The following is a 10,271-nucleotide window of genomic DNA, read 5'->3' on the forward strand; positions in this document are numbered from 1 at the left end:
CTTTCTACTCCCGTAAAGATTTACACCCTTGGAAACCCTGTACAGGGTCGCTATGGGTCGGAACCGACTCGATGGCACTTCACAACAACAATATATATATACACACACACACACTCACACATATCTATATATACGTATATATGCAAATTGAGTCCTGGTGTGGCACTGAGGGTTAATGAACTAGACTGCAAAGTCAGTTTGAACTACAAGGTTGGTGGTTCAAACTCATCAACTGCTCCTTGGAAATTCTATACAGGGTCGCTATGGGTAGGAACTGACTCAATGGTATTTAAGAACAGCAACATATATGCATATATATACGTGTGTGTGAGTTTTAAAATAATAATATTAAAAAATTTTAAGGGCCTAAATAAAGAAGACTGTCAAAGTCAAAAAGTGAGGATTGAGAATGGTGGGGGGAAAATCCCCACAGAAGACAAATAAGAAAGCTGGGGAAGTAAGAGTTGCTGGGCTACGTCAAGTGGAAAAGGGATCCTTTTTGCAAAGCTCTGGCTTTCCTCACACACAGGGAGGAATACAACATTTGTTGAATGACAGTATTTATTTGCTTAAACAATAAAGACCTTCAAAAGTTTTTCTTTACCCGAGAAACATGAATTAAAAACAACAATCACCTTTGAGAAAAACATTTTAAGTTAAATCCAGTACCTTAAGGAATAGCTTCAAAATAAATAGCCCTTGGAGGATGTAATTTTCTTTGTCATTGTTTGTTTTTTGAAATAGGAAGGGAATTGGTCCCTGATTTTTATAAGCAGCTTATAAGTTTGTTGTTTTTTTCCAATCACACTGTGGTTCCAAAGTAATTTCCCTAAAACTGACAATACATGTATTTGTAGAAAAACTAAGGCAAGTTACATTTTGTTTCAAATAATTGACCTCTAAAAAAAAATATTCCCTAGAATTTGTTAACATTTTATATCCTAAAATTTGGACAGAAAGAGTTGGGTTCAATTTACTTACCGACTCATAGCGACCTTATACATAACATAAGAATGAAATTTTGCCCGGTCCATTTCCAATTTGCTACACTTGAGTCCTTAATAGCTTAAAAGGCAATAAGGTGTGTATGTGTGTGTGTGTGTGTGTGGCAGGGGAGTTCTCTGATATTCCTCACTTACATTCCATATGATGATGAGATGGAATTACATACCCGGTAGGGTACAGTCTGAAACATACTAGTATGCTTTGTCCCACAGATGTTGGAAACAGAGGAACCTGAGCTGAATGATGTAGAAGGTGTCCACGTTTACATTTCACTCACCTTCACATTCTTCACAGGAGCAAGTCACATGGGGCAAGAGGGCCTGCATCTCTTCATCTGGCAGTGCACATGCTGTTACTGTAGCAAAGATGCCAACATGGTCACTGGCCCCAGGATTATACAACTAATGTCTAGAAACCTAGTTGAATGATTTGTGCAGTTGGCTACCCTCTGATGCAGATAAATTTGTTTTATCAACCACACAGAAGAGAACTTTCAGATGGCATACTTGTCCTTGTTTATACATCAAAAGCAAAATGCTCATTTAACTATTATCTTATCAAAGCTTTTTGACCTTGAGGGTGTATACAGCTGGAGTCCTGGTGGGGCCCTGTAGGATAAACATTGGGCTACAAGGTCAGTTTGAACTGCAACGTGACGGTTCAAACCCAGCAGCTGCTCCTTGGAAACCTTATATAGTATTGCTATGAGTCAGAACCAACTCAATAGTACTTAATAACAACAACAGCTGTACAAGGTTTTGATTTTTGTTTTTAGAAAATAGGCTTACATTTATCTAGTCTCTAAGGAAGGGTTAGGAACTGGAATCCCTGACATGGAATAAACTCTTGGGAACACAGATCAATAATAAGGAAAATGTAATACGACACAATGACTTCTCTAGCCAGGTGTTGAGCTTGTGTGATAAAATAGAAGTAAGACTCTTAGTTACATTAGTAATAAAGATATATTATTACAGATGTTCAACATTGAGGCTTCTTTTGTCAATTCACTGCTTGTCAAAAACTTAATGAGATTCCTTCCCTCAAGGTAAACAGATAACATTTTTATATTAGTTTCTATAAATAGGCTGTGTTTTTTAGCGCGTAGAAAAGTGTCCAATTGTCATTAAATTATTCTAATGAAACTGTTCAATGCCACAGTCTCCCTTGTAGGCAGTCATTCCTATAATGGTCAGCTCACTTGACTGCCAAAATGATAAATATAATAATGCTGTTTGTAGGGAACCCTTTAGTTTATCAAGTGCTTTCATTGGATCCAGATGATCAAAAGGTTACAGTAACAAAATGCAGACTATCCAGACTTCAGCCCCTTAAACCGTAGTGTCCATTACATGCCATATGGGTAATTTGTGGCTAAAATATGTACATACCAAGCTATAAGTATCCCAGTTAGTAAAGGGGTAATAAGGTTATTCTTAAAAGTTTTCCTTAAGAAAACATTTAAGTTTCTAATTTTTCTCCATTCCTTTAATTCTGAACTCTATTTCTGAGAAGGCTACTCTTTGTATCTTCTTGACAATATCTTCTCTTTATATTAAATAAAGACAATAGGCAAGTCCAGTCTTCACATGGACAAGATGAGGAACTTCCAAAGCCTGTCATCTGAATTTGTCTGGTGGAGGGGGGAGTCTCTCCTTCAGATAGATCCCTCCCTCACCATAGTCACCTTTGTTGTCAATTCTATCTGAGGGGAAAGTACAGCCAGTGACCAAGAGCCCTCAGTGAGATATAAATGAATCAAGTTTTTGAAAATGTTCACTGACGATCTATCAGGTGGATCACAAAACTGCCAAAAATGAGCCAGAAAAAAAGAAACTATTAAATTCACTCTTTGGAATTTATATTTTAACTGAATAATGTTTAACCCATGTTTTCTAGCTTTCACTTTATTTATTACCATTTCCTACCCTTCCTGGAAAAAGAGGTGTCTTCAAATGCTTACGTTCATTCTAAAATCAAGTAAAGACTACTCTGGTTTAAAAAAAAATAAAGGTTAAAGTATAACATAGAGTAATCTTTCCAGGTACCAATATGAAGCTATAGATTTCCATATTTACTTTTCATCAGTCCACTGACATAGATTTAATCATAAAATAGTCATAATAAAGATAATATATTTTTTACTTCCAATAAGAACTCTCATATACTTAAATTAATTTTCATATAACTACAAGAAATATGAGTCCTGTGTGGTGCTGTGGGATAAAGCACTTAACTGTAAGGTTATTTTGAGCCACAAGGTCTGCAGCTCAAGCTTACCAGCCACTCCTTGGAAACCCTATACAGGGTCGCTATGAGTCAGAACTGACTTGACAGAATTAACAACAACAACAACTGTAAATATGGAGCCCTGATAGTGACGTGACTGCATGTTGGGTGGCTAACCACAAGGTCACCAGTATGACTCTACCAGCCACCCCTCAGGAGAAAGATGAGGCTTTCTGCTCCTATGAAGATTTACTGCCTCGGAAAACCTGTACAGGGTTGCTATGAGTTGGAACCAACTTAACATCACACTGCCACCACCATAAAGATGTAGTTGTTGTTAAGTGCCATCGAGTTGGTTCCAGCTCATTGTGATCCTGTATAGGGTTCCCAAGGAGTAGCTGGTGAGCTTGAACCACTGACCTTGCGGTTGAAACTGACCTTACAGTCCAGCACATTAACCCCCAGCACCACACCAGGACACCATAAATATAGATTTGCTTATTGAAAAGAATCCATTAAATACTTTACTACATTGCTTTTGCAGAAATTCCCCTCTCATTTATTTCTCTAACTTTTCTCCATTGCCTAATTGCCTAATGGCAATGCTTTCTCGAGTTGTAAATTTTATTTTTAATAGCATATATAAAAACACTATAATCCATATGTTCCTATCCTATAATTATATGTGGCTAATATAATTTTTAAAAATTACTATAATATTTGTTAGAACGTGCCAAACATTAACATTTTCTTATGTAAGATTAGACATATGTGTCAGGCATTATAATTGTACCTTAGTTATGTTTAGAAAAGATTCCTTGCTTTAGTAGACTAATGATTGCAGGGTTCTATGAGTTTTTACATATTTTACAGTAACAATGTCAGTCTTTCCGGCTTGGCTAACAGCAGAGGAGGCACTGATAATTACTTTGAAATCCTCTGACTGGGAGACATGATAGAAAGAGATGAATGAATAAATTTTTTTAGTAGAATAAAATTATATTTATAGCAAATAGCATAATGGGTTACGAGCTGGGCTGTTAACCGCAAGGTCAGCAGTTTGAATCTACCAGCTGCTTCATGGGAGAAAGATGAGGTTTTTTGCTCCCATAAATATTTACAGCCTTGGAAGTTCTATGCAGGGTAGTTCTGAGTTAGAATTGACTTGACGGCACACAGCCATCACTACCACCACCTTTTTAATCAGATGGATCAGGTTGTGCAGAATACTTAAAAATGCTACACTAATTTGTGAGTTTAAAGAAAAATTTAAACTCACAAATTAGTGTAGCATAACCTCAGAAACTAAAGTTGTGCGATCAACAGAACTGACTGCAGTTCTATAAAATGACGTCCTGGTTATTATATAAACATTGTTGTTGGCATTAGCAGCCATCGCTTTGATTCCAACTCATGGAGATCCCAGGTGTGCAGAGTACAACTATACCATATGGTTTTCAAGACTATGAGCTTGCAGGTTCAGATCACTAGACCAGTCTTCCTAGGTGCCTGTGGGTGTGTCATCAAGCCACTCAACTAGTAGTCAAGCCACTAAACTGTTTGCACAGCCCTCTGCAGTATGAAATTCCATTCTTACCTGAAGTACATCTGGCAACTCAGCCTTTGACTTCTGGATATAGAGCAGGATAAAATCAACAGTCCTCTACTTCACAGACTGCTGTGACAATTGACCTTTCCCTACCATAACTTGCTTAAATCGATTACAGGCATCCTATTACTTCACATATTTCAACAGCTTCTAAAATGCTTTAGCAAATCACGAGTGAAGCAAAGTAAATTATTAGCGAATGTTATATCCCTGTATGATTATCCTGTTTTCATAAATGTAAATTGTTTGATTACAGCACTGTTTTACCTAAAATAAACAACCCTCATTTCTGCTGATAAGTGTTGGCATTGGGAGTCAAAATTCAAGTCTTCATTTATCAAACAAACAACAACAACAAAAAGAAACCAATCCATATGAAATTTCAGGAATGGCCTATGTTTCATATTGCAGATGGATCAGTTATAAATATTTAGGCCAAATGACATGGATTACATTTTCACTATAAAAGGCTCCTACAAAACAATTTAGCTTATTGGTGCATTTGTATTATGGTACAATGAAGTTAATGGGAAATGATAACTTCATAACCCTTCATTCCTCTGAAACACTAGAGAAGTTACAAACACAGCATCAGAGGCAGGTTTTGGGAGGCTGATATCTGCTTCACAGGGATGGAACTGTATGTCCTTTGACTGTAAACAACACTAAAAATAGCTCCTGGAAGGCACCATTTTAGGTGATACTTTTTCACCAAAAAAAGAAAAATATATCTTTATTCCTGAACAAAACCTCTTCAAAGTTTACGTTCTCAACAAACCTTTCACTGAGAACTGAAAATTTAACTTAGTAATGAAATAAATGCCCTAACAAATATATCAGATTTTTCACTTAATGCTTTTTACAGGCTTAAAGCAAATGGAGTAAAAGAAAATCACCTTTTATAGACTGACTCCTATAGGAAGAATGTCTTGCTGTTAGACTTTTTAAAGACGGCATGGTGCATTTACATAGGCTTTGGTGAATCTTGGGGTATGATGAAAGGAAGAATGCCAATGCAGTTAACATTCCACAAAACTCTTTCTTCAACATGTTTATTTCCTTACAGACTGGACATAAGCCCAAATAATAAGAAAAAAGTAATATATTTTATAATGCAAAAGATTTAGCACTTTATGCTGATATAATAGAGATGCTTCCTCACCCCCTCTAAAAAATGTTTTCTTACAGATTAAAGATACTAAATGGTTATGTTTAGAAAATATTACAAAGACAGTTATTTTACTTAAATCAATATTTAAGAAAATTCAGGTAGGAACATTGAATGAGCTGTGGGAGAAAGCACTAGACCTCAAGTTTGATTTGAACCACAAGATCGGCATTTCAGAATCACCAGCTGCTCCTTGGAAACCCTATACAGCATCACTATGAGTCGGAACTGACTTGACGGCACTTATTGAAGGTTGTTGTTGTTGTTAAGTGCTGTGTAGTCGGTTCTGACCCATAACAACCCTGTATAGGGTTTTCAAGGGGCAGCTAGTGAACTTGAACAACCGACCTTGTGGTTCAAACTGACTACAATCCAGCGCCACACCAGGACTCCCAACATCAAGGTGATTTACAAATCTATTTGCTAAGGACTATGCTGTTGTTGTTCCATGTCATCGAGTTGGTTCTGACGCACAGTGATCCTGTATAGGGTTTCACCAAAAGAGAGGAAAACTATATCTTTATTCCTAAACAAAACCTCTTCAAAGTTTATATTCTCAACAAACCTTTCACTGAGAACTGAAAATATAACTTAGTAATGAAATAAATGCCCTAACATTTATTTCTGAGGAGCGGCAGGTGGGTTTGGACCGCAGACCTTAGGGTGCTTATCCTACAGTGCCACATCAGGACTCCGCTTTCTTTACTTTACGACATTGCACCTGGAATTTGAAGTCCACCATTTCAATATGTAAAGAGGAACTGGCCTGGATACTTATGTCTAAAACAAGAATTGGATTAAGACTGTCAATAATTGGGACCAATGCTCTTTAGGAAGAAAAGTCAAATCCCCTTATAATGCTTATTGCCCTACAAGGAGCTTTCCTTCTGTCTGTTGTCCATATCACATGTCTTCTAGATTGTACACTGAATCAAATATATGATCTTCCCCCCTTATCATAAAAGACATAACCAGCCAGTAAAATTTAGAGCCCTTGTTCAAAATACTGTCAAGAGTTTCGCAAAAGAGAAGGGAATAGTTACTGAGCAATTGCTATGGTGCTGTGGGTTAATGCGCTGGACTGCAAAGTCGGCTTGAACTACAAGGTTGATGATTCAAGCTCACCAATTGCTCCTCGGAAACCCTATGCAGGTTTGCTAGGGGTCAGAAGCAACTCAACGGCACTTAACAACAACAACAACAAAGGTACTTTTCACATGCCATCTTCCTTATTCTACATAAGTGGCCCATGAGGCATTATCCTTTACAGATGAGGAGTGATATAGTCACACAACAAGTGAGAGGCCAAGTTTGTTGTGTGCCTCAAATGTGGATGCTCTTTTCTCATCCCTTTGAAATGTTCTATTGTTATCTCTCCTCTCTTCTTCATTTTAAAAGATTTGATCTGGCTGTAGAGCATTTAGAAAAATTTGAAATGTAAAATTAAAACAATGTGAAAGTCTGTAATGAAGAGCTAATGTTTCTCAACTCGTAGTTCTGCCTATGTGTATGATGTAGTTGTTGTTAAGTGCAGCTGAATCAGTAACAACCCACAGCAACGCTGTTATAGGGTTTCCAAGGAACAGCTGATGAGCTTGAACCACAGACTTTGCTGTTCAAAGCAACTCTGCAGTCTAATGGGTGAGAACAAATACACACTTTTGTTTCTTTGTCTCATTACTACACATTATTTTTCTTTCACATGACGAAATTTACTTCCAATAACTGATTTTAAAAAGCATCTTTAAACCCAAGAAAGTCAACTTTGAGTCCACATTGTGTTCATATTAACTTTGCATTTTCCCTTTAGGGAAGAAAAAGAAATTCTGTGATCAACAAATGCAGAAGTCCATAAAGCATATAACCTATTGAGGGTACATGTTTTCTTTTGAAATGGGGGGTTCAAAACAACTTTCATTTTGTCATTCAGCATTCCCTTAATAGAGGAACTTTTCTTGTTAAGTGCTGTCTAGTTGGTTCCAATTCATTGTTGTTGTTACTATGTGCCGTCAAGTCAGTTCCAACCCATAGGGACCCTGCATAGGGTTTCTGAGGAGCAGCTGGTGAGCTTGAACTGCCAACCTTGCAGTTCAAATGGTTTTGCAGTCTGGCACATTAACCCACAGTGCCGAGGAGTGGCTAGTAAGTTTGCAGCACCAACCTTTTGGCTAACAGTCCAGTGTTTATCCTTGTTGTTGTTATGTGCCGTGGAGTCGGTTTTGACTCATAGCAACCCTGTATGGGGTTTCCGAGGCTGTAAATCTTATGGGAGCAGAAAGCCTCATCTTTCTCCTATAGAACAGCCGGTAGTTTCGAACCGCTGACCATGAGATTAGCAGCCTGATTCGTAATAACTATGATACCAGAGCTCCTTAGAGTTTATACTATAATACCTAATTTTATCAAATTTCCTCCAAATGCAAAAACATGGCTATAGGTGTTTTATATAAGCCAAGGCCTAGTGATGTACCAAGTTTCACAACCATCATACTGTGCGCACCAAGGTGAAAAGAGATATAGTCCACTTTACTACACATCTCTCCTTTTAATGAACCTCACGGCATTTCACCCAGAACTTTCATTAAAAGAGGAGAAAATAAATGAGGAATATGTATGGTTGTAGATCTGCTCTTGAGACTACAAAGTTACTGAAGACATGAAAATAAACTTCAAAAAATAAGCTTAATTTAGAAATAAAGAAGGGAGGCGGGGCTTGATGGCGGCTAAGGTAGAGGTGTAGTGAAGGTCACCATCAGCAATAACACAGAATATCAGGCAAAAAAGAACCAGGATAGAGCTCCAAAAATCGGACCCACAGAGATAGGAATATTTTAAAGGTTTGAAGGCTTATAGCTTGTGGAGTTTGGAGCTGAAGTAAAAAATTGCGTACTTTTGAATCTGCCGGGCTTGGAGGCCTGAGCCTACATCCTGGGAGAGACCAAACCGCGGGACAAAATAGGGGCCGCAGAGACATGGCGGAAAAACACAGCAGGAACCTTGGGAAAAACGTGCACAATAGACTTTGTCAGTTTTGCGTTGTTCTGATTTTATTTTTTCTTTGGTATCGGGTAATTGGTGCACTCACTGTTTGCCCACCTCCATTCTGGTGAAAAGAGGGAGAGCCTGAGCCAAGTGGCCACCGCCCACCCTCACCGCTGGTAGTTTCTTCTGCCAGGAATCTGCACAGACACTCAACCCAAGCTGAGGCGCTGATCTGTCCCCCTTTTGGTCTGTTTTTTATCATGGGTAGGAGAGGAGTCCTGGTGTAGTAGCTGTGGGTTAATGCGCCAGACTGCAAAGCCTTTTGAACTACAGGGTCGGTGGTTCAAGTTCACCAGCTGCTCCTCAGAAACTCTATACAGGGTCGCTATGGGTCGGAATTGACTCGACAGCACTTAACAAAAACAAGGAGAGGAGGGCAGAAGTGACTGAAAGAGAGTTTAAAGGCAAAATCTCTCAGACAGCTTTGAAGCCAGGAACTTAAGACATTAAAGACATACTTATATAAAGCTACAGATTTTTTTTCTTCCCTCCCTCCTCTCCCTTTTCTGTAATTAGAGACTGCTGTATTCAGTCTTATTTTTGTTGGTGCTGCATTATTTTCTTCTTTTATTTTTTTTCCTTTTTCCTCTTTCTCTCATTTTTGTTTTTGTTCTTGTCTTTGATTTTGTTTTTGTTTTTTACCTGACTGGTGTTGTTCAGCTGTTATGTAGCCTCCCTTTTGCTTTTGGAGGACTCTGTGTCTCCCTATATTACATGAGAAGAATCAGCAATTGCTGCCAAATAGCCAAGCTGCAATCACACTTTATAAAATACCAAAACCCAGGCAAGAACCAGTACCAGTTGCCATATACCAGGGAAACAGGCAACACCTGTGAAACTTACTCTGAGTTAAGCAATAAGAAGAGCGAAAAGGGAAGCCCACATCCTGATCACACCTTCCTGGAAGCAATCAGAAAGCATAAAAAAAATTACCAAAACACATACTTAATTAAGTATTAGGGACACAGATAAACACTAAATATATCCAAGAAGCAAAAGCAGATGACCATATCAGCACATGTCCAGAAAAAAGATAAAATGTCTGAGACAAATGACCTAGAAGTGGACCTGGACTTCATTCTGGAAGGAGGGCAGGCCTTGGAAATGCCTGAGAAAGAATTCAGAAAATTGATTATAAAATGTTTCAAAACACTTTACAATGGAGTTGAGAAAAATAAGGAAGAAGTCAGGAAAGTGCTACAATCAAAAGAGCAATCA

At 38.1% G+C, this 10,271-nt stretch overlaps 1 protein-coding gene across 4 annotated transcripts in view; it reads right to left on the reverse strand.

The window, feature by feature from the left end:
* CDK14 (cyclin-dependent kinase 14) overlaps nt 1-10,271 on the reverse strand; it is an 819,631-nt gene that overhangs the window by 152,499 nt on the left and 656,861 nt on the right. The window lies entirely within an intron of this gene.

The sequence above is a fragment of the Chrysochloris asiatica genome, unplaced genomic scaffold, assembly GCF_000296735.1.
Source record: "Chrysochloris asiatica unplaced genomic scaffold, ChrAsi1.0 scaffold00010, whole genome shotgun sequence".
Lineage (NCBI taxonomy): Eukaryota > Metazoa > Chordata > Mammalia > Afrosoricida > Chrysochloridae > Chrysochloris > Chrysochloris asiatica.